Source organism: Acinonyx jubatus, chromosome A1, assembly GCF_027475565.1.
Source record: "Acinonyx jubatus isolate Ajub_Pintada_27869175 chromosome A1, VMU_Ajub_asm_v1.0, whole genome shotgun sequence".
NCBI classification, from domain to species: Eukaryota; Metazoa; Chordata; class Mammalia; order Carnivora; family Felidae; genus Acinonyx; species Acinonyx jubatus.
Genome location: NC_069380.1, coordinates 157738446 through 157765848, shown reverse-complemented (window position 1 = coordinate 157765848; position 27403 = coordinate 157738446). Strand labels below are relative to the sequence as shown.

Below are 27403 nucleotides of genomic sequence, written 5' to 3'. Positions count from 1 at the left end.
ACATAGCCCACAAGTTCTAGAAAGGACAAGAACAGTACATGAGTTCTATTTGGCTGGGAACCATGCTGAAAGCAAAAAATGAATACATAAGGAAATATGGAAGACCATACAAAATCAATATGTCTTGGGTCCTCATTCTTTTTTTTTTTTCAATTAAAAATTAGGGGGTTGGATTAAACAGGTCTTAAAGTTGTGTCTAACACTAATACCTTATGTTCTATTTTCTTCCTTCTGGTGCCCTCTCAATTACAGTAAATCAATGTTAGCATTCTGAAATCTTTTCATGGATCAGCCTCATTGGTTACACTGTACTCAGCAGATAGGCATGGTCCAAATTTTAAGCTCTGTTGGCAAAGCAAAGCAAGGAATTAAGACTTCCTATGTAGAGAAGACAAATTAGAGATTCTCTTAGATATAGGCTGGATCCTCATAGTCAGCTACAAATGTCAATGTTCTTTACCCAGAAAAAAATACTTACTGATTTATTTAAATAATTTAAGAAACTTTATGATGCTTCTAAATCACTTAGCACAATGTCTGGAATATAGTAGACAGCTAACCAGTCATTCTGTAATAGTAATAATGTAGTATTTTAATTTCTTTTGTGTCTGTCCAGTGCAACACTACTCTATATTCATTGAGATTGGCCAGTCTATTAGACCCCTCAAAATGCACAGCAACACTGACTTAACTTGTTAATAAACTGGAACTTCACACCTGCTCCCACCAGTCCCCAAGAGGCTTTGTGAAGTAGAAACACAGCTGAAATGGCCCAGGGATTGCTGGCTGATTTTTAGATCCTCAGCATTTGTATTGGTCACACATATATTCTCACTGCCAAATGAAATATATCTTTGTGCAAGAGCAAAGAAGTTGAGTTATGCTGGTAGCTTGGCTCAGAGATACTTTTATGCCTTTATGCTTTTCACCTTTGTCTCCCTTAATTGCTACTTAAATCCAGAAAGGTATTTGTGACTCTCCATATCCATATATCTATATCTATATCTATATCTATATCTATATCTATATCTATATCTATATCTATATCTATATTTATATCAGACCCAACAATTTCAAGTGAGTCTGGTGTGGATTTGTAGCAAATGGTTGTCTTGGAGGCTGTGGAGCAGGCATGTGCACACATCCAGCGGTGTATACCCTGGGTACATGCTCTGTGCCTGTTTGCTGAATCACATGTTTTCTCTTGGTGCTGCTTTTCTGATGGGTGGATTGAGATTTATGTTCATCACTAGGAATTTCTCTCTTACTGATTGGTATTTAATTTTTTTAAAGTAATGTCTGCACCCAACATGGGGCTAGAACTCAACACCCCAAGATCAAGAGTCACACACTCTTCTGACTTAGCCAGCCAGGTGCCCCTAAAAATTTTAATCTCAGTAAGAATGGATAAATTTTTAGTCTATATGAAAGTCTCTAAAGTAATACTCTAAAAACATTCTAGAAAAATCTAAAGCAAGTCCTCCGAATTAAAATAACAAAAACCAATTGTTCTAGCTATTTTAAATTTTTCATTTTATGTTTCCTGATTTTATGTGACTATAGAAATACATTAAAATATATATATATGTGTGTATATATATATATATATACACACATATATATATGTGTGTATATATATATAAATGCCCTTGTGTGTATTTGTACATAATCTTTATTCCCCAGGAAGTGGCTGAGACTCTTCATCAATTTTCATTTTGCTCTCTTAATATGATGACCAAGGATCTCTTTTTTCCACCAAAATGTAAGATTCATGAGGAAGGAACTTGTCCATTTATTCTCTACTATATCTCCAATATCTATAAAAGCATATATTAAATACCGTATCGAGTATAGAAGAAACCTAAAGAGTAGAAGTGGAGCAAACATGAGGTAAAGAATAACTGCTTTTAAAGGACAATAGAGACAATGTACATTGTTCTTAAATTTGAATGTGCATTAGAAGAAGAAGAACTAGGAGTGTGTCAAGAACTCAGATTCTTAGTAGGTCCTCAGAGATTTTGGTTGTCTATCTGGGGTACAGCCCAAGATTATGTCAAGCAGCACCCTGCCCCACTCTCTTTCTCACAAATGATTCTGAGAAAGGTGGTCTGTTGAACCATACTTTGAGAAACACTGCCTTAATATCTGCTTGTTATTTATATGTACTGAATAACTAATATTCTAAGCTTAATGACTTTGTTTCTTTACCCATTCTATGCTAACTTTCCTCACCAAAAGTACATTAATGGAAGGACTTTTAGTTGTTTTTATTTTTTCACCTCTTTATTCCTTATATTAGAAACACAAGGGTTTGGCAAACAATCATAAAAAAGAGCTTGCCATGTATCAACAGAAGATTAAGAGGAGTTGGGGCTGACTGACATCAGGAAATGATACCAGGACACAATGTGACTGGCCAGGTTTGGGAGAGAAAGAGAACTAGAGAATCTGCTTAGAAACAGTAAAGAGAGAGGAAATGAGATTTGAATTAAGAGCAGAAGGGGACAGGAATTGGTGGAAATAGACCTGGGCTGTGTGCTAAGAGGCATTCAGGAGAGGGTCTGATGACAAAACAACAAAAGGAGAAGCCATCAGCTTAGGGGCTTCAGGTTGAGGCAAAGAAGTAAAGCTGTGCCTTGAGTTTAGGGCGTTGCACTTGGGATTTAGCCAGAAAGGATCTGGCATCCCCAAGGAATTGGAAATAAGGGAAATAGCTGGGCTAGCCTGAGTATGAAACAGGTTGGAACTAAAAAACAGGCTTGCACATTATCATTTGCCAAGTTGGACTCTGTGACTAAGCTGCATAGTTATAAGTGATCTGCCTGTGGGCTCATTGGGCTCTGAAATCTCTCACCCTCTAGAAGAGAACTGTTTGCATTTTATTTTGATTTATTTATTTTTACTTTAAAATGGCTGGCTGACAAGGAATAAAGTATACAGACCAAGAGTGTGGAGGCAAGATTGTTGGAATCAAGATTGTGATTGAAAGGCTGCCTTATAAAAAGAAGAAAAAAATTAATCTCCTTTGACCTTGGGAGTGAAACTGATAAGTACCGAACACACGGAAATTTTGTGTGTGTGCCTCAGGTACTTTAGCACACAGCTCTCAAGAGGTGCTAATTGAATGGCTGAATGGATAACTGGTAGTTTCAGGACACTCTTGCCTAGAACAGTGGGGGTGGGGATACACAAGGTCACTTTTCAAAATGATAGACTTATATTTTCTGCCCATTCTAGTCACAACTGAAATAGTCTAGGTGATTCTGGTAACTAAATGTGTGAAGTTGCATAAGAAACCTAACTTCTTAGCATATCTTTTTCTTTTTTTCATTTTATAGAAAAGCATATAGCCTTTACACGGGGAGAAACTAATATTCATACCAAAATCACAAGAATACATTCTAGCTCGAAAGAATTAAATGTCTAAATAGATTGTAAATTTAAATGAAAGGCACTTGTAACAGAAACATTTATTTAGTCATACAAGACATGATGGCTAAGAGTTTGTGCCCTTGAGGGCTTAGAGTCAAGGAAAACAAGATAAATCCCAAACTTTGTTATAGCTCAAGAGTCTAGAACCAAGACTTAAAGTTATTCTGTGTAACATTTTAAAGAGAGGAAAGAGAAAATCTCTTGGACTAGATTCTGAAGTAAGGGACTGAAAAAACACATGAAATGGATGAACATGTTTCCACTGGACACACGTGTAGGATGGGAAAAGTAGGGAATAATAATTCAATTATAAAACAATCCTAAACAAGTGCACCTCTGTGTGGCTTGAGCATTGAAAACAACTAGAGATAACTTACAGGAAGTTAATACATTTAGCATCTTCCTATTCCCCTTACCACGAGTTGTAAAATCTCTCTTCATTTATTGTGCAAATGATCACTGTTTTCTGCTATGTGCTGTGCAAGTGAGAAAAGGAGGATAAATTAGATGGGATTCCTACCTTCAGAGAGTTGAAATGTAGAAAGTATGTTGTGAGGTAGAAAGCTTGAAGGTCCTTACAGAGATTCTGGTATGGTGGTATGAGGGTTCACAGGGAGGCTATACCACATCCAGCTAGGCAGTCAGGAATGGCTTCCTGGAAGAGGTGGGGGATTTGAATTGGACCTGAGGATAGACAGAATTGGACAGAGTTTAGGGACCTGGCCTGAGTTCTAGATACAGAAATTCCAGTAGGATTGAAGACAGTGAAAATAGCAGGTCATATTTGGGACTGACCAATAAGTAATCTGGTTTGCTTGGGACAAATGGATCTAAGGAAAGGCACAGCTGGAGAGAGAAGTTGATGGAATATTTGAATAAGTAAACTGCTGAACAATCTTTGTTTATTTACTTAGTCTAGAATCTTGACAAGCAGAGGTGAGAGAGCATGCCAGAGAGGATTTTGTAAAAAGATTGCTGAGTTTTTCTCTGTGGAGTGGGAGTTGCAAACTAAACTGTCTCAGAGAGGCTAGCAAGTACTGTAGATGAGTGAACTGAGCCAGGGGTAGGAAAAATAGCAACTGAAGGAAGATGATCAATGTCAATAGATCCTTGGCCCACATGTCAGGAGGTGATTTGGACCGGGCTTAAAGGTGGCTAAGTAGGTGGAACACATTATTTCTGAAGAAGACAGCTGCTATGCAACTCTGGGCACTTGCTCCCTTATGGTAATTGAGGTTCAGTATGACCAATTATTCAAGAGAAACCAGACGCTCATATTTTATGTTGGCAAGGAATTCAATTTTTTTTTTTTTAAGAAAGTGGACCTTACCATTGTGTGGGCCAAATAAAATAGATCTGTAGGCAGCAAGTTTGAGACCTCTGTTAAAGGTGCCCTTAAAGAAAGGTGGAACAGGGAAAGGACTCACACGTTAAAAGCAATGAAAGCACAGCATTGCTAGGAATAGCAGGAATAGCAAAGAGCCATTTTGGAAAACCCACAGCTTGTTTGATTATTTGTTCAGTGTCTGTCTCAGCAGACTATAAACACCTTGAGAGTGGAGGCCCTCCCTGTTTAGCTCCCCAACACCTAGCAGAGTGCCTAACATAACATGGGCATGAAAATAAATGTTTATTGAATGGACATTATTCTTAGAAATGTATTCTTAATGCTAATGAAAAGAGCTAGATTCTGATTTTGGTTTTTTGTTTGTTTTAAAACAAACAAATGTTTGTTTAAATGAGGGAGGAGTGTATTGATATGTGAATAATTATATTAATGACTTGTAATTTAATCACATCAATATGTTATTAAACACATCAATTTTGTTTTCAGCAGAATTCTTTCATATACACTAATATAAAACCCTCAGAGTTTATAACCTATGTGGAATCTTTAAAATAACTGTGATCATTACCTTTCTCTAATCAAAATGCTTCTATGATTTCCTATCACCTACTGAATAAAGTCTAAACTCAACGTGATTGAAAAATTACTTCCATGATCTGGTTCTTGAATGTTTCCTCAGTTCTATCTTTTCCTTCCATTTCCCAATCTTGGGATAAGTGAGTAGGTAAGTGGCTCTTGGTTGCTGAGAACTACTTCAAAGAATTATTAGGGATACGTGTTCATATTTTATAGCTCTCACAGAGACACACTGAACACCAGGGCATAGGATATAGTTACCAGTTGCCAAATATTCATGTGAAACGGGGAAGGACTTGTGAATGGGTTCAAGGCTACCATCTTCGCTACCTCTGTATCATTTGCATTCTAAAACTGAGTTTTTTGGGGCGCCTGGGTGGCGCAGTCGGTTAAGCGTCTGACTTCAGCCAGGTCACGATCTCGCGGTCTGTGAGTTCGAGCCCCGTGTCGGGCTCTGGGCTGATGGCTCAGAGCCTGGAGCCTGTTTCCGATTCTGTGTCTCCCTCTCTCTCTGCCCCTCCCCCGTTCATGCTCTGTCTCTCTCTGTCCCAAAAATAAATAAAAAACGTTGAAAAAAAATTTAGAAAAAAAATAAAACTGAGTTTTGCTTAGTTGCCCTTTGTACATATAAAACCTAAGCGATAGAGACAAAAAATTTTAAATGATTTGTTAATACCCAGAGTTTGCTTTATCAAACACTTTTTTCCCCCCTGGTTTTCCAGTTAAATATTCTGTTTGTGAATGTTACGAGGAGTACTCACACAATGAGGAGGAAGGCTGCAAACTTTATAAAACTGCTTTCCTTCCCCTAGATGTTCCTTTACCCATTTTATTCTATGTGTTAGAGTAATGTTTCTCAAACTGCAGACTAAGGAACACTTAGGTTAGAACAACCTAGAATGTTTGTTGAAAAGAGAATTCTGGAACGTACATCGGTATATGCTGAATATAAATCTCTTGGGCAGGGGCGCAAGGTTCTGCATTTTTATAAAGCTGCTCAAGTGATCTTGGTGCATATGAAATTTAAGAACCACTCTTTGAGGGTATGTGGTCAACCAAGAAGTGGCACCATTTATTTAGTATCAGTGGGTGGTCTCCTTTTTTTTCTTCCCCTCTACTAGTGTGGAGCCAGCTCCACAAAAATGCTACCCCCTGGAAGTTTGGCTGGGGAGACTCAGTGCAAACACCTGCATACCAGATGGGCACATCTGTACAGCTTGTACTCATGATCCAACTTTGGCATGTGTCATGCACCACTTGCTGAATTCAGAATGAATCGAAAGGGAGATGTGGATTTCACACCGATGTCTTGAGCACATCAGTCATTTTCCTTTCTTTTTTGTCTTTTCTTTTTCCCTCCCTACTTCTCTTCATTTGCAGTCAATTTCTTTTTCATGAACAAGAATTGCAGGGATATTGAGTACCAATAAGAAAATAACTCCTCTAGCTGAAGGCACTGCTTTTGTGAATGTAAGTCGCTTTATACAGAAAGCCTCAAGAAAGTGGTGCTACTATCTGCAGAGATAGACTTGTTTGGGTTTTTTTTAATGGGTTCAGGTTTCTATTAAAACCACCTAACAATTTAAGGTTCATCAATTACTGAGTGTAAAAGTATGCACAGCTACACTAAAATAAGATCTGAAGACAAAAGGGTTGTAATTTTTTTCTTTTTTTCCCTAATGCAAGTGACCTATGCATCATAAATAGATGGCTAATCTCAACTATCAAAATGAGAAACCAGGAGAAGTTCATAGCATGAGATACATCTAGCTTTCCTTTCAGTGTCTTTTTTTTTTCCACCTGTGCTTTCCCCTCTTATATTCTTTTTGCCTGCTAGATATAGAGGAAAGAATACTGCATTGCAAGATACAAAGAAATAATAACAATCTGTTGTTAGAGTCACAGGGAGCCAGGAAACACTCCATTAGAAATGGGTCAGAAGTCATAGCTCATGGGTAGAGGGAAGGGAACTTGTGGCATGTTGCTTAGCACTAAAGAAAAAGCTGACTACTGTTTCAATACAGGGGGAGACGAAGTTTCCACAAGGTTTTTAAAAAAGACCATCATAAAACTTCCTGATGAGAACAAATGATTGCAATAACAGCATACACACACACACACACACACACACACACACACACACACACACACACACATATAGAGAGAGAGAGTGTTTAGAGCTTTTCCTATACTATTCAAGGCATTCTGTTAAGTGATATGACTGCATCAGCACATTGAACTGCATAGAAACCCTACAAGGCAGTTGGGGTTCCTGGGTGGCTCAGTCGGTTGAGTGTCCGACTTTGGCTCAGGTCATGATCTCATGGTCCTTGAGTTCGAGCCCCACATCAAGCTCTGTGCTGACAGCTCGGAGCCTGGAGCCTGCTTCGGATTCTGTGTCTCCCTTTCTCTCTGCCCCTCCCCTGCTCATGCTCTGTCTGTCTCTGTCTCAAAAATAAAAATAAATTAAAAAAAAAAAAAGCCCTACAAGGCAGGATGCTTCCTAGTTTATAGATAAGTAAACTGATAGGTTAATTATCTCGCCCAAGATTACACAGTGGCAGAGCCATAATGTGAATTCAAGTAATCTTGCTTCAGACTTCACAGACTTTATACACTCAACACCACTCACCACTCCCCTGTAACTTCTGGAAGATGCAGCATGGAGAAGCACTAGTTGTTAGGGGTTAGTGAATTCTGCTAAAGAAGAAAGACTTGGAAACATCCCAAAGAAAAAGCAGTTTAACTGCTAATCCAGATTGGCAAAATCTGGATTGGCATAAAAAAAAGAAAAAGAAAATCTCTGCATTATACTATCATTTGGTTAAATCTACCCTTTGCTAGAGGGTGTGGGGGGTGGGAAAAAGCAGAAACAGTCAAATGACTTGCATGATATCTATGCTGGTTTTGTCAAACAGTGTTACTTTACAGCTCAGTTGGCAGAAGAATGTGCTGAATAAAGCTGAATAAACCTGAAAGATATCCACCAAGTCTGTCTGCCATTAAAACTCAGCAGAATATGGTTGCAGTTCATTCTCCCTTCCTTGGTAAACCGGGATGAAAACGCTAAGCATTTGCCAGTCACTTGGAAAATGCCTCTGAAAGCTGACTGACCTCTTGTCCCTTCCAGTGCACTGCTGTCCAAGTGCAGAACTCCGCCTATTTATTCTTCCACTCCCAGCATTATCACCCTCTACCGCGGCGAGGTCGTTGTGGCTTTGGAACTGTGGCAAAGGAGCAGAGGTATTAAGTGAGCAGTTAGCCATTCTTCAATGCTGTGTTGCTTAAGCTGATTTTGAAGTCTTTACAATAGACCCAGCTACAGAACATCAGCAGGAATTTCCTGTTTGGGATCCTTTTATTCTTGTCATAGCAAAACCTCTCAGAAATCTGTCCTCGTGGCTGCCAGGTATGGTGAGATTAAATAATGCCAGGCTGACACTGTATTCCTTGAAGTTCCCATCAAAGGATTTTATTATCTCTCACCATTGATTGTGGAAACACATCTGCTCCTATCAGGCACACACGTAGTTTCATCTGGTTCCTTCGCTAGGGACAGGAATGTCTTTTGGGAATATGCTTTAACAGTAGTTTTGAGGATGAGAAATAGCATCCTTCATTTTTCTTTCCCAGATTTTTCTCTTGACTCCTTTCCCAACATTTTCTTGACCTCTTCCCCTTTCCTTTTCTACCCCGGCCCCCATTTCCTTCTCTTTGGATATCAGAGGTTTGGAACAACGGGAAAAAAAAATCTATGGCATTGCACAGAAACCCAGGAATCATTCTCTGTGGAAAACATTTTTTAAGAATGAGAGTTGAGTTTTCGTTATGCAGTCATCAGAGTTGTATGTTGAGTTCATCCGTGTCAGGAAACCTTTAATAAAATAAATGGAATTGTTTCTGTGTCACTGGATGTTACAAGGAATAAATGGAATTGTGCATGGGAAAGCATAAACCTCAGTATTTAGCACAGAGGAGGTGTTCAAGAAATGTTACTTCCCTTTCTCTTTTTTGTGTCTTACAACTCCTGAAGGAATTATTCTGTTTTGATCCTTTATAAACAGTAAATTGAGAACAGAATGCTATGAAAAGAATTACACAGAGTTTATCAGAGTTGACATAAACATGAATATATAGAGCAGCTTACAAATAGAAATCTATAATTGCAGCTTGGTGCTGTGTTAACAGGCATACCTCCTTATCAGAGCCTTCGTAACCCTTAGGGCTAGGCGGTTGCTAAGGTTTTACATGTTGTTTGACCACAGAGCTAACCAGGGATTCATTTTCCGTCTTAGAAAAAGTCTCATGGATTCTGTAAAAGCCAAACCTGAATCCCTATGCTGGAGAAAGAGGTGATGGGAAGGCAAGGGAAACAGGAAGGGAAAAGAACCCTGGTTTTGCATCATCTTCCATATCTGCTTCTGGTGGTAGGAGCATGCTTTCATGGTTTTCAACACAAATGCCATTAGGACCTATAAGTCAATCACAGCTTCTTGGTTTGTCTTTTCTGCTATTATAGAAAGTTCTCATATTAACTCCTTGGAGGAGATAAAGATCTTCATGGAGTCCAAACCAGAATCTAGAGGTTTGAACTATGTGTCATTCTTGAATGAAAATGAAAACTTAAACTGAGACTAGTTTGTTGAATTATTGGCTCATGTAATTTAAAGTAGGTAAAGCAGTCATACACAGTATATAAACAATTGGGTGTGGCTGTTGTTCTAATAAGCCTTTATTTACAAAGTCATTTGGCAAGTCAGCTTTGGCCCAGAGGCTGTGGTTTGGGACTCCTGCTCCAGCTCCAGTCACATGGCATGGAGAACAGTTACATTGGACTGTTGTCCTCTATCCAGTGTAGCACAAGTAGTTCTGTTGCATTTGCGATAGCCCAGTGACTCTATAAATGATCTAGCACAGAAATAGCAAATGAGCTCTATCTCATCTGTCACTTTTAAACACTGGTAGAGAATGCTTGTACAATTGTGCTCAGAAGGATTCTGAGACTATGTCTCTGCTACACAGAAAAATATGTCGTAATCAATTAGCAACGTTTAAAACAGTCACTGAGGAAGACGGAGTAGCATACCTCATGTTTTCATCATTTGTCTTATAACATACAGGACCAACATGGCCTGATCCTTCAGGTACTGAAACTTTTTCACTCTAGTGCCTCCAAAGGTTTTTCTAGCTTGATTTTTTCAAGAGCCTAACAAAGATCCAAGTTTGGCTCAGGAGTCACCCAATGCAATTGCCCATTTTTTCAAAAATTTTGTTTAAGTTTAGTATAGAAATGATAAGATCATTTAACATATTTTATCAGATGGAATTAAGCAGGATTTCAGAGCCAACTCATTTTATGAAATACTCAGATGAGATACCTATTACTCTGGCACTCTGGGAGAGGATGGCAATGTAGGATTACAGTTTTTAAAAGTCTTCCTTTAGCTCCCAGTTCTTCTGCACATATATTTACCTAGTTAGTGGTGTACTCTCATGAACCTTTCTAATTATTAGTTTCTCCCTTCCTAGAGAAGGCCAGAGCCATTTTGAACGCCACCAGGAGAAGTGACGATACCAATAGCCGTTTGAGACACCTGCCCACGGATGATCAAGTACTACCCACAGCTGTGCAATAAATTAAGTGGTGCTTCCAGAAAATGTAGTCATTGGGGGGCAGTAAGCAAATGTTAAAACTGGATCACCATTGCTCACAAGTCAGAGGGAAGGGGATTTTAGCCATTGGTTTCTCCAACTTAATACTTAATTACCCTCAGAAGCAAAGTAAGAAACTTCTTTTCAGAATTCCTTGCAAGTAAAGTTTCACAAAACAAGTTTATTACGGTTGTCTTATTTGCGTGAGCAGAGGGTGCAGAGGAAATAAATCCATAGTTCCTTTTGGTTGGAGTTTGGTTTTAACCAGCTCTAGAATCGGTTATTTCATTGACCCTTTTATTAAAAAGTAAATACATTTTAAAAAGGTATATATTTAAAAATATTTGTGAACACTTTCTTCTAAATTAGATTAGAATGTTCTTTCTTATCAAAGAATGAGGTGTGAAAGAACGGGAATCAGGATGGAGATGGAAAAAAGACAAAGAGAAAATGTTAAGACAGGGGTTCTTATCCTAGGCTGGCCTCACAGAGAATTTTGTAAATTACCTGACACTGTATGCAAAATTTTACATTTGTGTGTGTGTTTGTGTGTGCATGTATACATATGTGCGAAGTTTGTTTTGGGGGAAATATTAGCACTTCAGTTGAAAATCACTGTTATATAGATTGAATCCTTATCCAAAGAGGGTATCCTGAGAAAGTTCAGGAATTGCTCAGTCTGGCCTGAGGCCTGAGAAAGGTAGGGGCCAAGGAAAAATGGATATTAATTAAGAAATATATTATGTACTTCCCTAGCTTGCCCAGGGGCGGCCCTGATCCTAGCTACACAATTATCCATCCCGGAACCAAGGTGGAATTATGGCAGCACCCAAGGCAGGCTTTTCTTGGGAATCAGTGACATATGACTGCTTCCCTCCTTCTCCGTTGTTAAGATAACAGCTGGTGCGCCCTGGAGAGGCTCTGACAGTGAACGATAGCCCAAGGACAAGGCACCAGCTGAAAGCCAGCTTGGCTGCAAATTAGACTATAATGGCAGAGTGGCTTCTGCTGAGAAGCGATTTGCATCAGAACCCACCAACAATGCACATTCTGTTGGGCGGGCATTTGTAAGAGAAGGAAACCAGAAATACTTCGTTTCTAAATAACTTGGGAGAAGATTCACCAAAGGAAGAGGGGCAGATAAGGAAATTGTAATATCTGTTTTTAGGTTATACTACATAGAACCTGTTTTTAGGTTATACTACATATACTACATAGATACTGTAATATCTGTTTTTATGTATACTACATATACTACATACTCATTTTGCTACTCAAAGGGGTAGATCTGTATCAAATTCATCCCCTATAGTTGCAGGTTGGCCTTCCTTCTGTTCTCCCATAGTACTTTGCTTATAACTCTATTATAGAACCATATAAAACCGGTGTTTAAACATGTATTTCACTAAATTGTGTGTTTATAATGCTTAGGTATATTTTCCCAAAGGTCAGCTTACTGTGGTTTTCATATCAATACTCCAGCTTTCTAAGACCCCTTTACATATATAAATACACATAATATACATATATATATGCACACACATACATATTTTTAATTATGTACATATATATACTTAGTTGTTTTAAGAAACAATGACTGAAACTTGGGGAAGAACCCTAATAATGTGAAACATCAGAGGAGAGATCCAATAAGAGCTAAATGAAATTGTCTGATAATGAAGACAAAATGCTGAAAAAAGGAAACAGTTGGAGAGGGAAGAAAACAGAAACAGAATAGGATTCATGAAATACTAATCAACTAATAATCAGCAGGGAGGAACATGACATAGGAACATATGTTATAGCTATCAGCAAGATAATACGTTATATTGGGTATAAGATAAACATATCAAATGTACAGTCCTATTTTGTTAATGTAACTATGAAGATCTCCTAGAATGGCATACAAATACTTGTACATTTTGATGGTTGGTATACTCGGTTTGTCTTTTCCATCTGATGAGGAGTCTCATGGGAATAGAATCTGTATCTTATGTGTTTTATAATCTCCAGGGCTTAGTTCAACACTTAGCAGAGTGTGCTGGATAAATATTTGTTAAAAGAAAAAGGAAAGAAAAGTTGGTCTGGTACATAAGTCTGATCTTTTTGTAATCAGTCTGATCTTGTCCATAGTTCCTAACTTTACATTTCTCCCTATTCATACTCTTGCCTTACTCCTCACTGCCTCATGAAGCCATGTTAGAATGCTTTCTCCTCTTTTCTTTGCCTTTCCCAATCTGCTTTATAGTCCCTTATGCTTCAGCACAGTTTACATCCCACACGAGGTCTCATCTGTCTGCTCTTTTTATATTGATTTCCTTCTCCTCTAAGTTAGAACTCATATGTTCATTTTCCATTGACTATTTCATGTGTTGAAAGCTCGTTTCCTTGCCTAGACTACACACTCTTTGTCAGAAGGAACCATAATTCAAAGAAGGTAAATGTTGGTCTTTCCCATGTCACCAAGGACACATCAGACACTTTGAGATAGATACATGCTTGCCAAGTAGAGAGCATTTCTGGGAAGGAGAAGGAATCTAATGTCATGGGAGACGTGATGCATAAAGGATCTGAGCATGGCAGGTGGGTGGGGATCTAGATTCCCAGGTTTTCCCAGACTTTGGGGTAGGTTCACCATTTGCAGTAGCTCACATCTCTGGAGATTTGGTAAAGCAGGAGGCTGGGCCCTTGGATCTAGTGTGCTTACTGGGGATCACACACTTGGCTAAGCTTTCCATTCATTTCCTATTTCAGCAGCTGTAGTCTCAGAGTCTACATACTGAAATTAGATGGTTTTCTTTTATGTGGTTACAACCATTAGCTGTTCTTTCTCTCTAGGGTAGAAGTTAGTAGCAGGTAAGTAAATAGCGGCATAGAGATTTGGTCAGTTTTCTATCATTAGCAAACTCATCTTTTATTGTGTCTGTTTTTAGGTAGAGCTTAAAATAATAAAATTGTTCCTATATTTTCATCTGGCATTTGCTGATTTGACAGCGTTTTTCAGTACATGAAATACAAAAATAACAACTCCGATCTATGTATTGTGCTAACTAACTTTTTAGGTTTTTCCTATGGTTTTTGAAAGTAATTCAGTTATACCAGTCAATAGATTAGTGTTCAGCAAAAAGAGAGAAAAAATGCATTCTTATCTTTGCCAATTAAGAAAAAAAAAAAACAACTAAAAATGTGCTCTATAAATTCTAACCTTTCTGTCTTTGTGAACTCTCCTTGAGGAATAAGGAAGACTTTACTCTCCTGAAATTGTAGTGTATTTTTGTATAGCTAAGCAATAGTGTTGTGTTCTTTAACCTTGTTTTCCATAAAAACATCTAATAGCCTATTGGAAGAATAAAGAAAGGCAAGATTCAAGATCTATCTCAGTCTGATAGGATTGTTCTATGTGGTGGTGGCTTACTAATAGCTTTATTATTCAACCATGTAAGCAGAAGAAAGCACTGCAGCTTAGAGAGAACTCAGACAGATCTGCTTTCAGCATGTAACTAAACCAGTGTGTAGAAACAAGTAATTAAAAGGACACAAAGCCCGTAATCAATTGCGTACCGGTTATCTTTGATTGCTCTTGCAAAGGACAAATTACACACAAGGCTCTTGCAAGCCTGAAGAAAAAGAGGTTCTATTATCTTCTTTTTGAAATCATTTCTCTGGGAAGACAAGGGCGTCCCTATTCCAGATCTCTTGGTTTAATTAAAAGGACACAAACATCAGATGATGTTGCAGCATATCGAATGTTTCCCTGTCAGGGCAATGGAGTGAAAGGAGAGCAGGGGGTGGGGTGGGGGAGAAAAGGGAAGTGGGGAATGGGTGGGGGTGGGTTGGAAGAATTTCTTTTCCATAAAGACTGGCCTTTTTCCCTCTGACCATCTGTTTTCTCATGGTGAAAAGCCCCATTGCTGGTATCCTGGCATAGCTTTGCATGTCTTTGTGCTTGAGGGACATTCAATCTTGCATCTGATACACGATGATCTGTGACACTTCCTAACAAATGAGGCTTTGTTCAAACAAAGAGACTCCCTGATAGGAACTGTAAACTTGGAGCTTGATATCCTGTAGGAAAGGCAGGCTATGGCTGAGCTGGCACAAGAAATTCCCTCTGCAATGCAACAGAGCCGAGAGAGGTCACACCCCCCTGCACGCATATGCCCTTTCAGTTCTTCCCAGAAGTCCTCTCATCTCTGTCTTCTCTTCAGAGATGGCAGCTCTTGGAGCACAGCTGCATTTGGACCCGAGAATGGGCCCCCTCTCCATTATGGGCTGAAGCTCACCCTCAGTGATAATGGTACTTGTTTGGACAGCTTCTGCATTTTACAAAGCACTTTCATCATCATTAATGCATTTGATACAATAACCTCATAAGGCCCGGTCTTATGAGGCCCAGTCTTGGGTGATCACACCCAAGAGAACAATTTTGTAAATGTTAATGCCAGTTCTTCTTTGTTTCCCTTTTCTTCCTTCTCTAGCCTCTCTCGCTTTTCTTGTCTCCCTTCTTATTTCCCCAAATCATGACCTTGAATTTGAGGTTCCTAACTTTAAAACCACCTGTCTTTTCAGCCTCTGATGTTTCTGTGTCCCTTACTACTTAGACTTAGGCTGTGCAAATTTGAAAATGTATAATGAGCTGCTGACTATGACTTTGATCTGGAGCAGGTGGAGAAGGCCTCAGCTCAGGAAAACACTACTTACTCTTTCCAGCCAAGACTTAGAATCTTGTTAGAATGTAATTAAATATGCTTAGAAAGCACATCACCTTTTTTTTTTCCCCCTTCCATGTGTTGTTTCCTCTCCTTGGCAAACTCCTACACACTCACTTAAGACCTAGGGAAGAGGCGGCTTCTACCACAGCCAGTGCTTCCTTTCTCTGGACCGTTAATTAGCATTTCCTTTGTGTTCTCTCACCCTCCTTTACTTCCAACCCAGCAGCAGTGTGTGACACATTGTAGCCTTAGCTGTTTGTTTATGTATCTATCTCCCCTCCTAAGCTGTGAACCACAGGACTGGGATAGTGTATTTATTATTCATCCTTGTATATTTCCAGTATTTTATGAAGTGCCCGACCCATAATAGACTCCCAGTAACAGTATGTTGAATAAATAAATTTGGTTGGTTAAACACTGATGTAGCTGGGAGGAAAGAAACAGGAAAATAAGGCAAAACAGGGAAAACTGACTTCATTACACACATCCATAAATTTTTCTTTGGCCTGGACCCTGCATTTGGTGTTCTACTTCTTACCACTCCAACAATGTGAAGCAGTGTGTGATTTCAGGAATTATCTTAGACCTAGTTTCTCACTCTTCTGAATCAGTACTTTTTTTTTTTTACAAAGATGCTTGGATTGCAGAGAACTTAAGTAACCTTTCAAAAATTCTGTCTTTGATTACTTAGTGGACCTATTACCAAATATAAAGATTTTGGCCCAGTAAATCCATGGAGTTAAAGGAAAGAAAAGTCGTCCAGTGGAATATATTAACATGAAAATTTCTTAGGGAGGGCGGAGAGCATCAGAAGGGTGAGTGGCTACATGTTCCTTCAATCTCACTTTTCAACTGGCTTGTTCAGTCTCTTAGAAGTTCTTTAATGTTTCTGAACCATGATTTCTCTAGCTATGAAATGAGAATATTAACTCTAGCATGCCTCAATGGGATTTTATGAGGATTAGCTAAATGTGATTGTAAAACATTTTGGGGGTATAAAGTACTGGGTAAAATAATTGATATTCATAATTTTGAGACTGGATAGGGTTTCCAAAGGTAATGGTGGGAGGCAAGTCTCATTTGTATTACATTTTTAAAGGGGGTGGCTCAAATTCATTTTGTTCCTTTTCTAACCTCCTTTCCTTATATGCTGGTAAAAATATAACAGAAACCTGATTGGGGTATCTGTGTGGCTCAGTTGGTTGAGTGCTAGACTTCAGCTCAGGTCATGATCTCCTGGTTCATGGGTTCGAGCCGCACATTGGGCTCGCTGTTGTCTACATGGAGCCTGCATCAGATCTTCTGTTCCCTTCTCTCTCTGCCTATCCCCTGTTCACGTGCTGTCTCTCAAAAAATAAAATCAAATAAAAACTTAAAAAAAATAACATAAACCTGCTTAGTTAAAGTTTGGTAGCATATTGGAATTCATTTGAAAATAACTTCTAAGAGTAATAGCAGTCAGTAGTCAAAGTGTAGAGTAAAGGTACATGATTTGTCTTGCAACCAGTTTGAATGTTCCCCTGGAAAACACAGGAAAGGTTGACAAAGACAGTAGGGACAAACCCCTTGACTGTTGGCATCCAGTTACTTATTCAGTCAAAGGTAACCAAGAGCTGAATCCATAAGTGATTATCAAAAATTTAGGTAGCTTTTGTTGCTGTTGTTATTTAAAATGAGGTAGCAAATGGTAGTAACACTTGGCGTGAGTATAGCATTATATAGAGAGATGCTGAATCACTGTGTGGTATACCTGAAACTAATGAAATATAGTGGGTCAACTATACTCAATTTTTTTTTAATTTAAAAAAAGGAAAAGAAAGTGAGGTAGCAAAGGAATCAATTCCGTTGGCAGAGCAATGGGTACAACATATGAACTTAGAATTTGGGGTTCAACTTATTGAAGTTCCAGAAACAACTCCCAAAGGTGTTTTTAAGGATTACACCGTGGATCACAAAATTATCCCAGGGGAGAGGGAATCTAAGTTTAATGCAAAGCTAGTAAGCGGGATTCTTAAAGTAATGGCTCACATGAATAGAGTGCTGCCTTTTCATTTGAGTTCTTTATCCTGTATTACTGCATTTGATGTTCCTACACCCTCTATGAAGGAGATAGGAGAAGTTTTCCTCACTCTGGGGTTATTACTAAGCAACCCACCCTGGACGACTCTTTGCCTTGGTATCAATGCAGCTCTATGTTCTGATGAAGCTTGTCAAATTCTCCGCATGTGTTTATTCCGTGGAAGTTTTGGGCGTTTTTTTTTTGGGTTTTGTTGTTGTTGTTTTTTAATTTAATGAATGGGCTATGGAAGCAATTTTCCTAGTGTTTTCAAAAAGAAATGTTGATTTTCCTTTCAAACTATTTTTCAGATTCCTTTCCTCTTTTCCATTTTCACTGTCAGCCCTGAAGATCAAATCCTCATGACTTATTAGAGCAATAGTTCTCAGTCTTAGTGACACAATACAATCTCTCTGGAAATTTTAAAAATACTGACATCTGAATTGGAATCTCAGAGAATCCTGATGTGATTTATTTGGGATGTGCCCTTGGTGTCGGGATACTGAGAGTGCCCCAGGTGATTGATTCTACAGTGTGGCCAGGGAGTGGAACCAGTGACCAACGGCCATGAGCTCTCCTCTGTCCCGTCCATCCTGCAAACCACTCACTCAGATTTAACGTGATAACCACTATAGTGACTGGTTCCTCCTGGGTCTTACTAAAAGTGAATCTCATCTCTGCTTCTCCTTTCCTTATTCCCTAATCCTCGTATAGATATTTCATCTTATATAGTTTAAAACTAGAAGTGGAATCAATGATAAATATAATAAAATCCCAGGGCTAGGCAATATTTCCCCAACAGTGCTTTAATCATTTTTCTTATTAAAGAATTCTAAAACTTCAACATTGCTAAGTTCTAAAACTCTTTGACCTAGCATTTAATATTCTTCCACATTTTTAAAGTTTTTATTTGAATTCCAGTTAGTTAATATACAGTGTTATATTAGTTTCAGGTGTATGATATAGTGATTCAACACTTCCATACATTGCCTGGTTATTCCTCATGTTACCTCTCCAGTTTCACCAGCTACTACTACTGTTCCTTAGCCCATACCTTACCAAACTGACTACTTGCTCATCCTACGACATGCCTCATACCCTGCCATACACCTCTGCTCTTACTTTTCTTTCTACTCATAATGCCTTGAATCAGCTCCAATTCTTCCAATATAAACTATCCTCAATATGCCAGTCAATAGGCCACTTTAATAATAAGACTTTTCAGTTTTGATGAAAATGGGTGTAATTCCTCCTTTTTTCAACTTCAGAACACTTTTACTTTTCCATCTGATAGTTTGCTCTATGACTATTTATATATTTAATTTTATTTCCTTCCTTTCTTCCAGTATGTTGACAGGCCCTCAAGGACCAAAGTAAAATATAAATAGAGCTGCTTTAGGACAGGAGAGCCTATTCTAAATCCAGGTTCTACTTCTTACTAGACTTGTGACTTTTAGCAAATTATTTTCCTCTGGGAGATACGATACCACCTTCTTAGAGGGTTGTGGGAAAAATTCAATGAATGAATCCCATTAGAACAGTGCCCTGGACAAGGCGAGCACCCAGGAAATGTTGGCTATTGTCAATCACTTGCTTTATCTTGATAGAGACTGGGTCACTTTACTGCACATTTTAGACATTTAAAATATTTGTCAAATGTACTAAAATCTTTGGAGCTTGAAAAGATACCAAATACCCAAACTATGAATACTTGATAACTTATCATCTTTAAGTCATTTTTATAGCTACTTGAAGGAGCATGTGGGCCCAAGTAACCTGATATTTTGTTTGAAAAAAATGGAAAACATAATTTCTGACAGGTTTAGTACCTTGTGTTGAAACCCTCAGTCCCATAGTTAGTGCTAGAGAATCACCTCTGTGAAATGCCAAAACTGTCAATCATAGTGATTTATTGCATACTCGATTCCACAGACATTTAAAAAGAATAGTTGAATATCCAGAGCCATTGAAATTCTTTAGCTTAAAACAAGTATGTGCAAAGAAACTAAATAGGTAAATTATGTATTCTGAGAGCAAAACTTCTGAGTATAGATTCCATTTAATAATATACACTTCACAGGTCTTTGGAGATAAGACTATAAATATGAGTGTCAGACTTAACCAATAAATATTTTAACACCAGCCCACCCTAACCTCATATGCATTTATACCTCAGATGCCATAAAACAGAAATGACCTTTTGTTTTTCAAGACAGAAAAAAAAGAATAAATAAAATGATGAAGTCAATGTCAAGTGTGACTATACAACCACTTATTGGGGCTTTCCCTCTCTTGTGCTGACTTTTGAAGTGTTTGAAGTAACTTTTTTTTTAAATTAATAATTAATCTTTCCGAGGTGTTTTTTTTTTTTTTCAGGCAGTGAGGGCAGTCAATGTTAAAGGAAAAAAAGATAAGAATAGAGGCCAAGTCCTGCCTGACTGAGGCAAGGTGTTTCCAAGGGAGTAAGACACAGCCTGGAATGGACCGCTTAGGACTGCACAGTACTCCTACATGTTAATGTGGCCTTCATCTTCAGCCATTTTCCAGGAAAATTTGTGAAAGAACTAACTCTGGGCATGATATCTATGCATGGGAAGCAGTGGTAAAGGTTTGAAGTAACAGTCTTTAGCTCCAAAGAGAGGGAGGGAAAGAGGAAGGGAAGGACTGGAGAAAGGGAGAGAGAAAGTGAGGTAATAGAGTCAAGAGAGTCATTTCAGAGCAGTGCTGAAGACAGTTTATCTTCCAGGAGCCACTTACTGAGGATGGTACTTGGGATTCTTTTGTTTTTGTTTTTGTCTTTGTTTATTGTAACTAGAATTTCTGCCTATTGTCAAATGTTCGAGTTCTATTTGTTCAAAAACTTATGCGTGATACTACATTTAGATCAATGGAAGACCCGGCATTCATACTCCTAGATGGGACTGCATTTCTTTGTCAGCTTCTTATACAGAGCTCATTATCTACTAGGCACCGTGTTCTAAGTTTTGCATGTAATTACTAATTAATCCTCAGAAGGATCCTATAAGGTAGATACTCTTATTATCCCCATTATACACATGATGTGATTGAGGCCCAGAAAGATTTAAACACCTTGCCCAAGGTCACAGAATAGGGCCAGGGACTGAACTCAGGCTGTCGGAGGGAGTGCAGGCTTGTAACTACTGATTCATGCTGCTTCAGAAGGAAACGCAGACATCCCAACAGCAATCGGAGCGTGTTGCCCCCACTGTGTCAGCATTTTGCTGTTGTTATGTAATGCAAAGCAGTACTCCCTTCTGAGGAGTACCGAGAGATAATGGTGGTGACCTGACAAAGGAAAGGAATTAATCCAAAAATGGACAAAAGAACACCAGGAATTTGAATGGACTGTAAAGTTAGTGCAGAAACCTCCTAGTGTTTTGGCCTGGGGCCTGCATTGATCTACTGGTCGAGCGAGATGCTGGTGGCTCAGGGAAAGGCAGACAGTGAGTGTTGAGGGGTAGTTTTATAAGAAAGTGGCAAAAGTACAGGCAGAAGAGACAGCACTAAAGGCCAGAAGGGTATGAATTCAGGAAGGCCACTCTGCCATATCAGACAATGGTTTCACAAATTGTAAATAGCATGCCTCCACTCTAGCCTTTTCCGAAGCAGGAAAATATTGTAAGGATATTTTGCAGAAGCCAGTGGTCTGGAAGTCTCAGGTTAAACCACCGTTCTACAACTAACTGCCTTTAAGACTTTGGTCCACTGTTTATATTTTTCTTAATCACAGTTTCCCATTGGTGAGACAGGGTTAATACTAGTACCTACCTCAGGGTTACTGTGAACCTTACATGAAATCATTTTTACGAAGTACTTAGTAATAGTTCCCAACACAGTGAGTACTTCATAATACTTTTTGTCTTTTTCTCTCCTCCATGACATTTGATGGGTAACAATTTTGAATTCCACAAATATTTATTCCACTTCTATTGGCAGGGTGCTGGCATATACAAAAGTGAACAATATATAGTCCCTGTCCTGGGGAGCTTAAAAGATATTCATGAACCAGACCCAAAGCCAATAAATGCACATATTTGTAATAGTATATATTATATAAGCTTGTACCAATAAATAAGTGAATTACAAATATTGAAATAGTTTTGAATCAATTTTCCAGAGGAAAAAGAATAAAGTTTTGAAGATAAATAAGAATATGATAAAATGCACTAACTGCTGTCTGCCAGTGTCTCTGGGACATTTCTGGCAGCTTGGTGGATATTGCCAGATGGAGGGTTCTGTGGCCATAGTGTGTGCACTGAATGTCTTACAGGGTGGGCACTGGTGGAGTTTGTCCTTGAGACCAGCAAAGGTCTTTGTACTTGGTTATGCCCAAAGGGATCAAAATCCATTTTTAAAGAGGAGGCATGCTGGTGAGAAAGGGTTTACACCTTTTCCTTAATTACAATAACATACGGTATCTAAAGTTTATAAGGCCTATATCATAATTTCTGGGTAACACGTCACAAAGTTTCTTTGAACTGTACATTTTTCAAAAAACTCTCAGGTTGTGAGGTCAATATGCTATATGCTGCATAATAAGATATGAAAAATTAATTTTAGATATTTAATATGTACAGTAAAACCTTGGATCATGAGTAACTTGTTCTGCTAGTGTTCTGCAATACGAGCAAACATTTCTAATAATTTTTAACTTGATAAATGAATGATGTCTTGCATTACAGCAAGAACACGATGCTGAATGTCACATGATCAAAACTGAGCCAATGGTTCTTTCTCTCTCTCTGTCTTTTGCTGTGGGATTGTGGATGATTTTCTCCCATGCCTGGATGCTTGGTCTCAGGCTGTGGTGTTTGGCAGAAATCGGTGATTTTTCAGAACCCACAACTGGCACTAGCATATTTATTGTCACTTCAAAGCACCTTTGCTTTTCCATACAAGAGTAGGCTTAGGAATGCTTTGCTTCTTCTAGGTCAGGCTGCCTGCAGATATATACCCTCTCCTCTGCTGCCTTATTGCCAGTTATATTAAATATAGTATTATGACACTAGTTCATTAATACTCTACTATAGTCAAAATCTGTGCGAGCGTATACTATGGCCCCCATGCAGAAAAAGGTTGAAAAGAAAGCCGGTAAAAAGAAGGAGATGATTAAGGTGGAAGTTAAGAAGGAAATCATGGAGAAGTATGAACGAGGTATGAGAGTAGCCGAAATTGCAAGATTTTATAAGTCTATGTCTATATCTCGTATGCAGAGGAAGAGGAGAAAAAGGCAGACGAATCCCTCACTTCAAATGAGATTAGGAAGATGTATAAAATGTGGGAAACAACACAAAATTTTGTAGAAAAGCACCATCGGAATAAGGCTGTAGCATTGCGAGCGATGAATCTGTTTAATGACAATGCAATGTCACATTTCCTCAAAATCTTCAAAAGGAGGGAAAAGCAAGTACCATTGGATAGGTTCCTTGTTAAAGTTGCATGAAAAGAAAAAAAAATCCATTGAGCAAATAGATAGCAGTGATTCTATTAGTGATAGTGAAAGTCATTCTACACAATAACCCTCCTCTGTCCTGTCTCCCTCACACTAGCCATGGTTTTCAAACGTAAGTTCAGGTTCATTTGTTTATTTTTCTTTATGTTTTGCACTTTCTTTATTATTTTGTATTGTCTTACAGTATTGAAATAATTTTTATATGAATATTTTTGGGTTGTGGAACAAATCATCACAATTCCCATTATTTCTTATGGGTAAATTTGCTTGGATATACAGTTGCTTTGGATGACAAATACGTTTCCAAAACGAATTATGCTTGCTAACCAAGGCGTTAGCGTATTACCAAATTTATAGTGTAGCATATACTTCTGTTGCCTCACGTCCCATCCTTCAGACCATCTCTGACTTTAGCCACAGCTGTAGGGCATACTGTTATGGGATCTTAGCTTCATGTTGACAACATCCTGCATCAAAGCCTTCCCATGTTTCTCCTCATTTTCTGTCGGGGACCCTCTCCAAAGCCACAGCTCATGCTCAGCCCATGGACAAAACCAGTTCAAGAATATACTGAGTGTTAATGCTCCAGGTGAGCTACTGGGTGTCCTCAGCCTCCTGTCCTTCTAATGGAACAACAGCGGCACACATTCTGCATGCCTCTCAGACATCTGGCTAAATTGTACCCAATATATTTTTATGTTAATTCTTTTTCATCCTTCCCTGTTTTCATCCACCTCACTCTTTCACTGCTGTTTTTGAAGTTACCCCTAAGTAAATAGCCTGTATCCAAGTCCTTGTCTTAAGTTTTGCATGGAGAGAATTCATACTGAGACACACAATCCCAACACCTACATGAATAATAGTCTCAGACCTGTTAAATAAACTGAGTAAAGGGAAATGGGTAGATTAGGAAATCTGAGTTTTTCACTTAGTAAGTGAGGCCATGAGATTGAGGCAATCAGTGGAACCTTCAGTCAGATCAGTTAACATCATAGCTCTGTGCACGGTAGCTCTCATAAGAACACTTAATTCAGAGCATTACAACTAGGGAAAAAAAACCCTCTAAAAGAACTCATCATTCTGAGAGTTGTTCAGTGGCTGCATATTTCTGTAATAAGAACAGGAACACTACATTTTAAACACATGAAAGGAAAAATTAACACTCATATCTTTCTTCCAAAGAAACAGTTTTAAGTCATAACTGAAGTTGTGCTAAAAGGACTCAAAGACATATGGGCCACTTTCACTTAGTTTAAATCAATAAGAACAACATAATGGTCTCATTCTTCTTTGGCTGGTTTATGACAGCTGCTTGTGTTAGTATGTCAATGAAAGCCTGCGACAGCAATATAAAAGCTATCCTATTGATTGTGTCATAAGCTTTGAGCTGATTAGAAGAAAAGTACATGGTGCAAAGTATCGTTCTTATCATTTTATTATCATTATAAAAAGACCACAGTGATTATCACCAGCAAAGGTGTTTACATCATGGTGTGTGAAACTGACAAGTATATACCCCAAACTGATGCAAATAACAGAAATTAAACAAAGAGCAAATACACCTGCTCTGAATGAAGAGAGCAATAAAATGACAGGATCTTTTGGAAAAATGGCCTACATACTTTTCCACCCCAAAATTTTTGATTCTTAATGAACATGATTATAACTTCAGGTTTAAGTTACTATAGGTGAGCTGAAGAATTTCATTTTAGATCCATTTACTGGTTTTCTCTCTTTCAGCTGTAGTAATATATCAGTCCTGATACACATAAAACATTTAAAATTACCTATGACTCTAAGTAAGCCCCATGCCAACTTTTAGGAAAACAATCACCCTAGAAATGATAACCAGTCCTTTTGATACTCCAGGTTTATAGGAACATTATCAGAGCAAAGTTATGGAGAGCCCAAATAATTTGACATCATGAAATTTCTCCTGGAATATAGTCAGAAACTGGGTTTGCCCCCAAAAAGCCACTGAAGCCTCTTGAAGTAAATTAGCAGAAGAGATGTTCCTGGGCTCTTCTGCGGAAATCTGCTCAGTGTCATGAAGCTGTCATTCCTCTGAAAAGTTGCTGGAGAACTATGTTCTCCATATTTGGTAGCTATTCGAGAATTTATGTCAGTGTTGTTTATGAAATGGCAAGGTTTGAGGTAGTGAAGTTGACAGAAAATTGCTATGTGACAAATGATCTGAGAATTGTTAACTGTTGCAGTTCAGTTCACTTCAGATGTCTGCTGCAAACAAATGGTGTTCTGTGGGGCATTGCTCTCAAATGAGCAAGTCAATTTGTCTTGTAGGATATGATGGATATTACTCACTAATATTGCTTCAATCCTTCTGGAAGCATGGGGGGGGAGTTGCATGTCTTTGCCCCATTAAAGTTAGACAAAAGTTAGACAGAAAAGCTTCTACATGATTCTCTTTGTTCTCTTCACCCTAATAAAACCTTAAGGCTCTTAGGAAAGCAGCTCACAGGAAGGCAGAAACTTTGTCCACCTGGGTCTCTGATGACCATCGTAAACCAAGCTTGACCATATGGGTTATGTGCTATGTATGAGGGACAGACATTTGCTGTGTTAAGACACAGAAAGGATGGTGTTTTTTGTTATAGCACATGAATTAGCCTGTCCTAACTAATACATAACATTTGCTGTAAAAGGTACTATTTATATGAATTGGCCATCTGGGATTGGAAATACCTGTAATATGTAAAATACATGTTTGCAATATTTGACCAACTGTAACTCTACCTTTATTAAGACTGCATGTGATCTCCATGCTTATGGTAAAATAATATTCCAGGAAAGAATAAAATGTACATTAGTGGCTCTTTCGGTGATAAGAACATAGGAGGTACTCAGAAAATATTCTTTCAATTGGATTAGGTTACATGAGAAAGTAAGTGTGCAAGGAAGGAGGTTTTTGTCCACATACCATCTTATAACACAGAAAAAGGAATGTGGGGGGACAGGGAAACAAAATCATGAGGAGATAAGGAAAGGCATCATAGACTGCAGGAGTTACACATACTAGTGATAATATGAGTAGGTTTAGACCAGAAAAATGGGAACACAATGATTTGGACCTAGCTCAAAGTTTGAGGGAAGATAAAGCTAGTTGTGCAGGTTTCAAAGGACTTTTAAGAACTGAAGCTATGTCTACCTGATATCAAAAGTTTGATCAAGTCCCATATTGGTTTTACAGGCTTGATTTTTCTTGTATCAGCCTGACTAATTTGTGTTATGTGGATAGAGTGATAATACATTATATCTAACCACATGCCTTAACTCATGCAGGTTAGTGGTAATTCCTTTTATGCTTAAAAGACTTTTGTTTTCAATATCAACTCTTATAAAATCCAGAAAAATATAAAACCTTTTAAACTTTTATATTTCCCTTTCCCCCTTGTAATTTTTTAATATTTGTATTCCCTAAAGGACTGACGCTCCACGAGGGCAGGAAGGATACTAGCCTCTTCACTACAGAATCTCCCCTAGCACAATGTGACTGCTATGTACTATGTACTAAGATGGTAGATGCTAATTATCTTTGAATGAATGTATTAATACATATATCAAGCTTTTAAGCTCCCTTTGACATAGTGTGGCCTTATCTATTTGGTTTCATTCCCCTTAGACTCCTCCACATACTCCGTACTTCACTCTGGCCAAACGGATCTGTGTGTAAGCTCCATCCCATCTTTGTTCTCTGACTTACTGTATTGCTTTCCTTAAAATGTCCCCATCTCTCTGCCTAATACTAACAGATAACGTTTATGGCTAAGCATTTTGCATATATCTTGCCATTATCCCAAACAAAATAAAACAAAACTGTGAGACAGTTGCTATTATTGTTAACACCATGATACAGATGAGGTATATAAGACTTGGAAAGTTAAGCTATCTTACTTCTCAGAGATCCATACCTCCCCACCACAGGGCTGCTAAGGTCAGCCTCCTTAGAGAAACATTAGTCCTAACCACCTTGCTGACTGCTAGCCCCTGTTCATCCCTCAAGCCTCAGTTCAAACACTGCTTCCTCCATAAAGCTTTCTTTTATTGCATTGATCTTTACCAATCTCTCTTTTTGTTCCAAACACCTGTTACTCTTAAACTCAGCGACCTGTGGTTCACCCTTACTCATTCAGTGT

General features: G+C 38.4%; 1 long non-coding RNA gene across 4 annotated transcripts in view; it reads right to left on the bottom strand.

Annotated features, from left to right (window-relative positions):
- Positions 1-27403, bottom strand: part of LOC113593339 (uncharacterized) — a 308036-nt gene that overhangs the window by 139992 nt on the left and 140641 nt on the right. For all 4 annotated transcript variants that reach the window (XR_008299829.1, XR_008299827.1, XR_008299830.1 and 1 more), the window contains one exon: positions 3953-4116. This is a non-coding gene — a long non-coding RNA (uncharacterized LOC113593339). The remainder of the gene's footprint in view (positions 1-3952; positions 4117-27403) is intronic.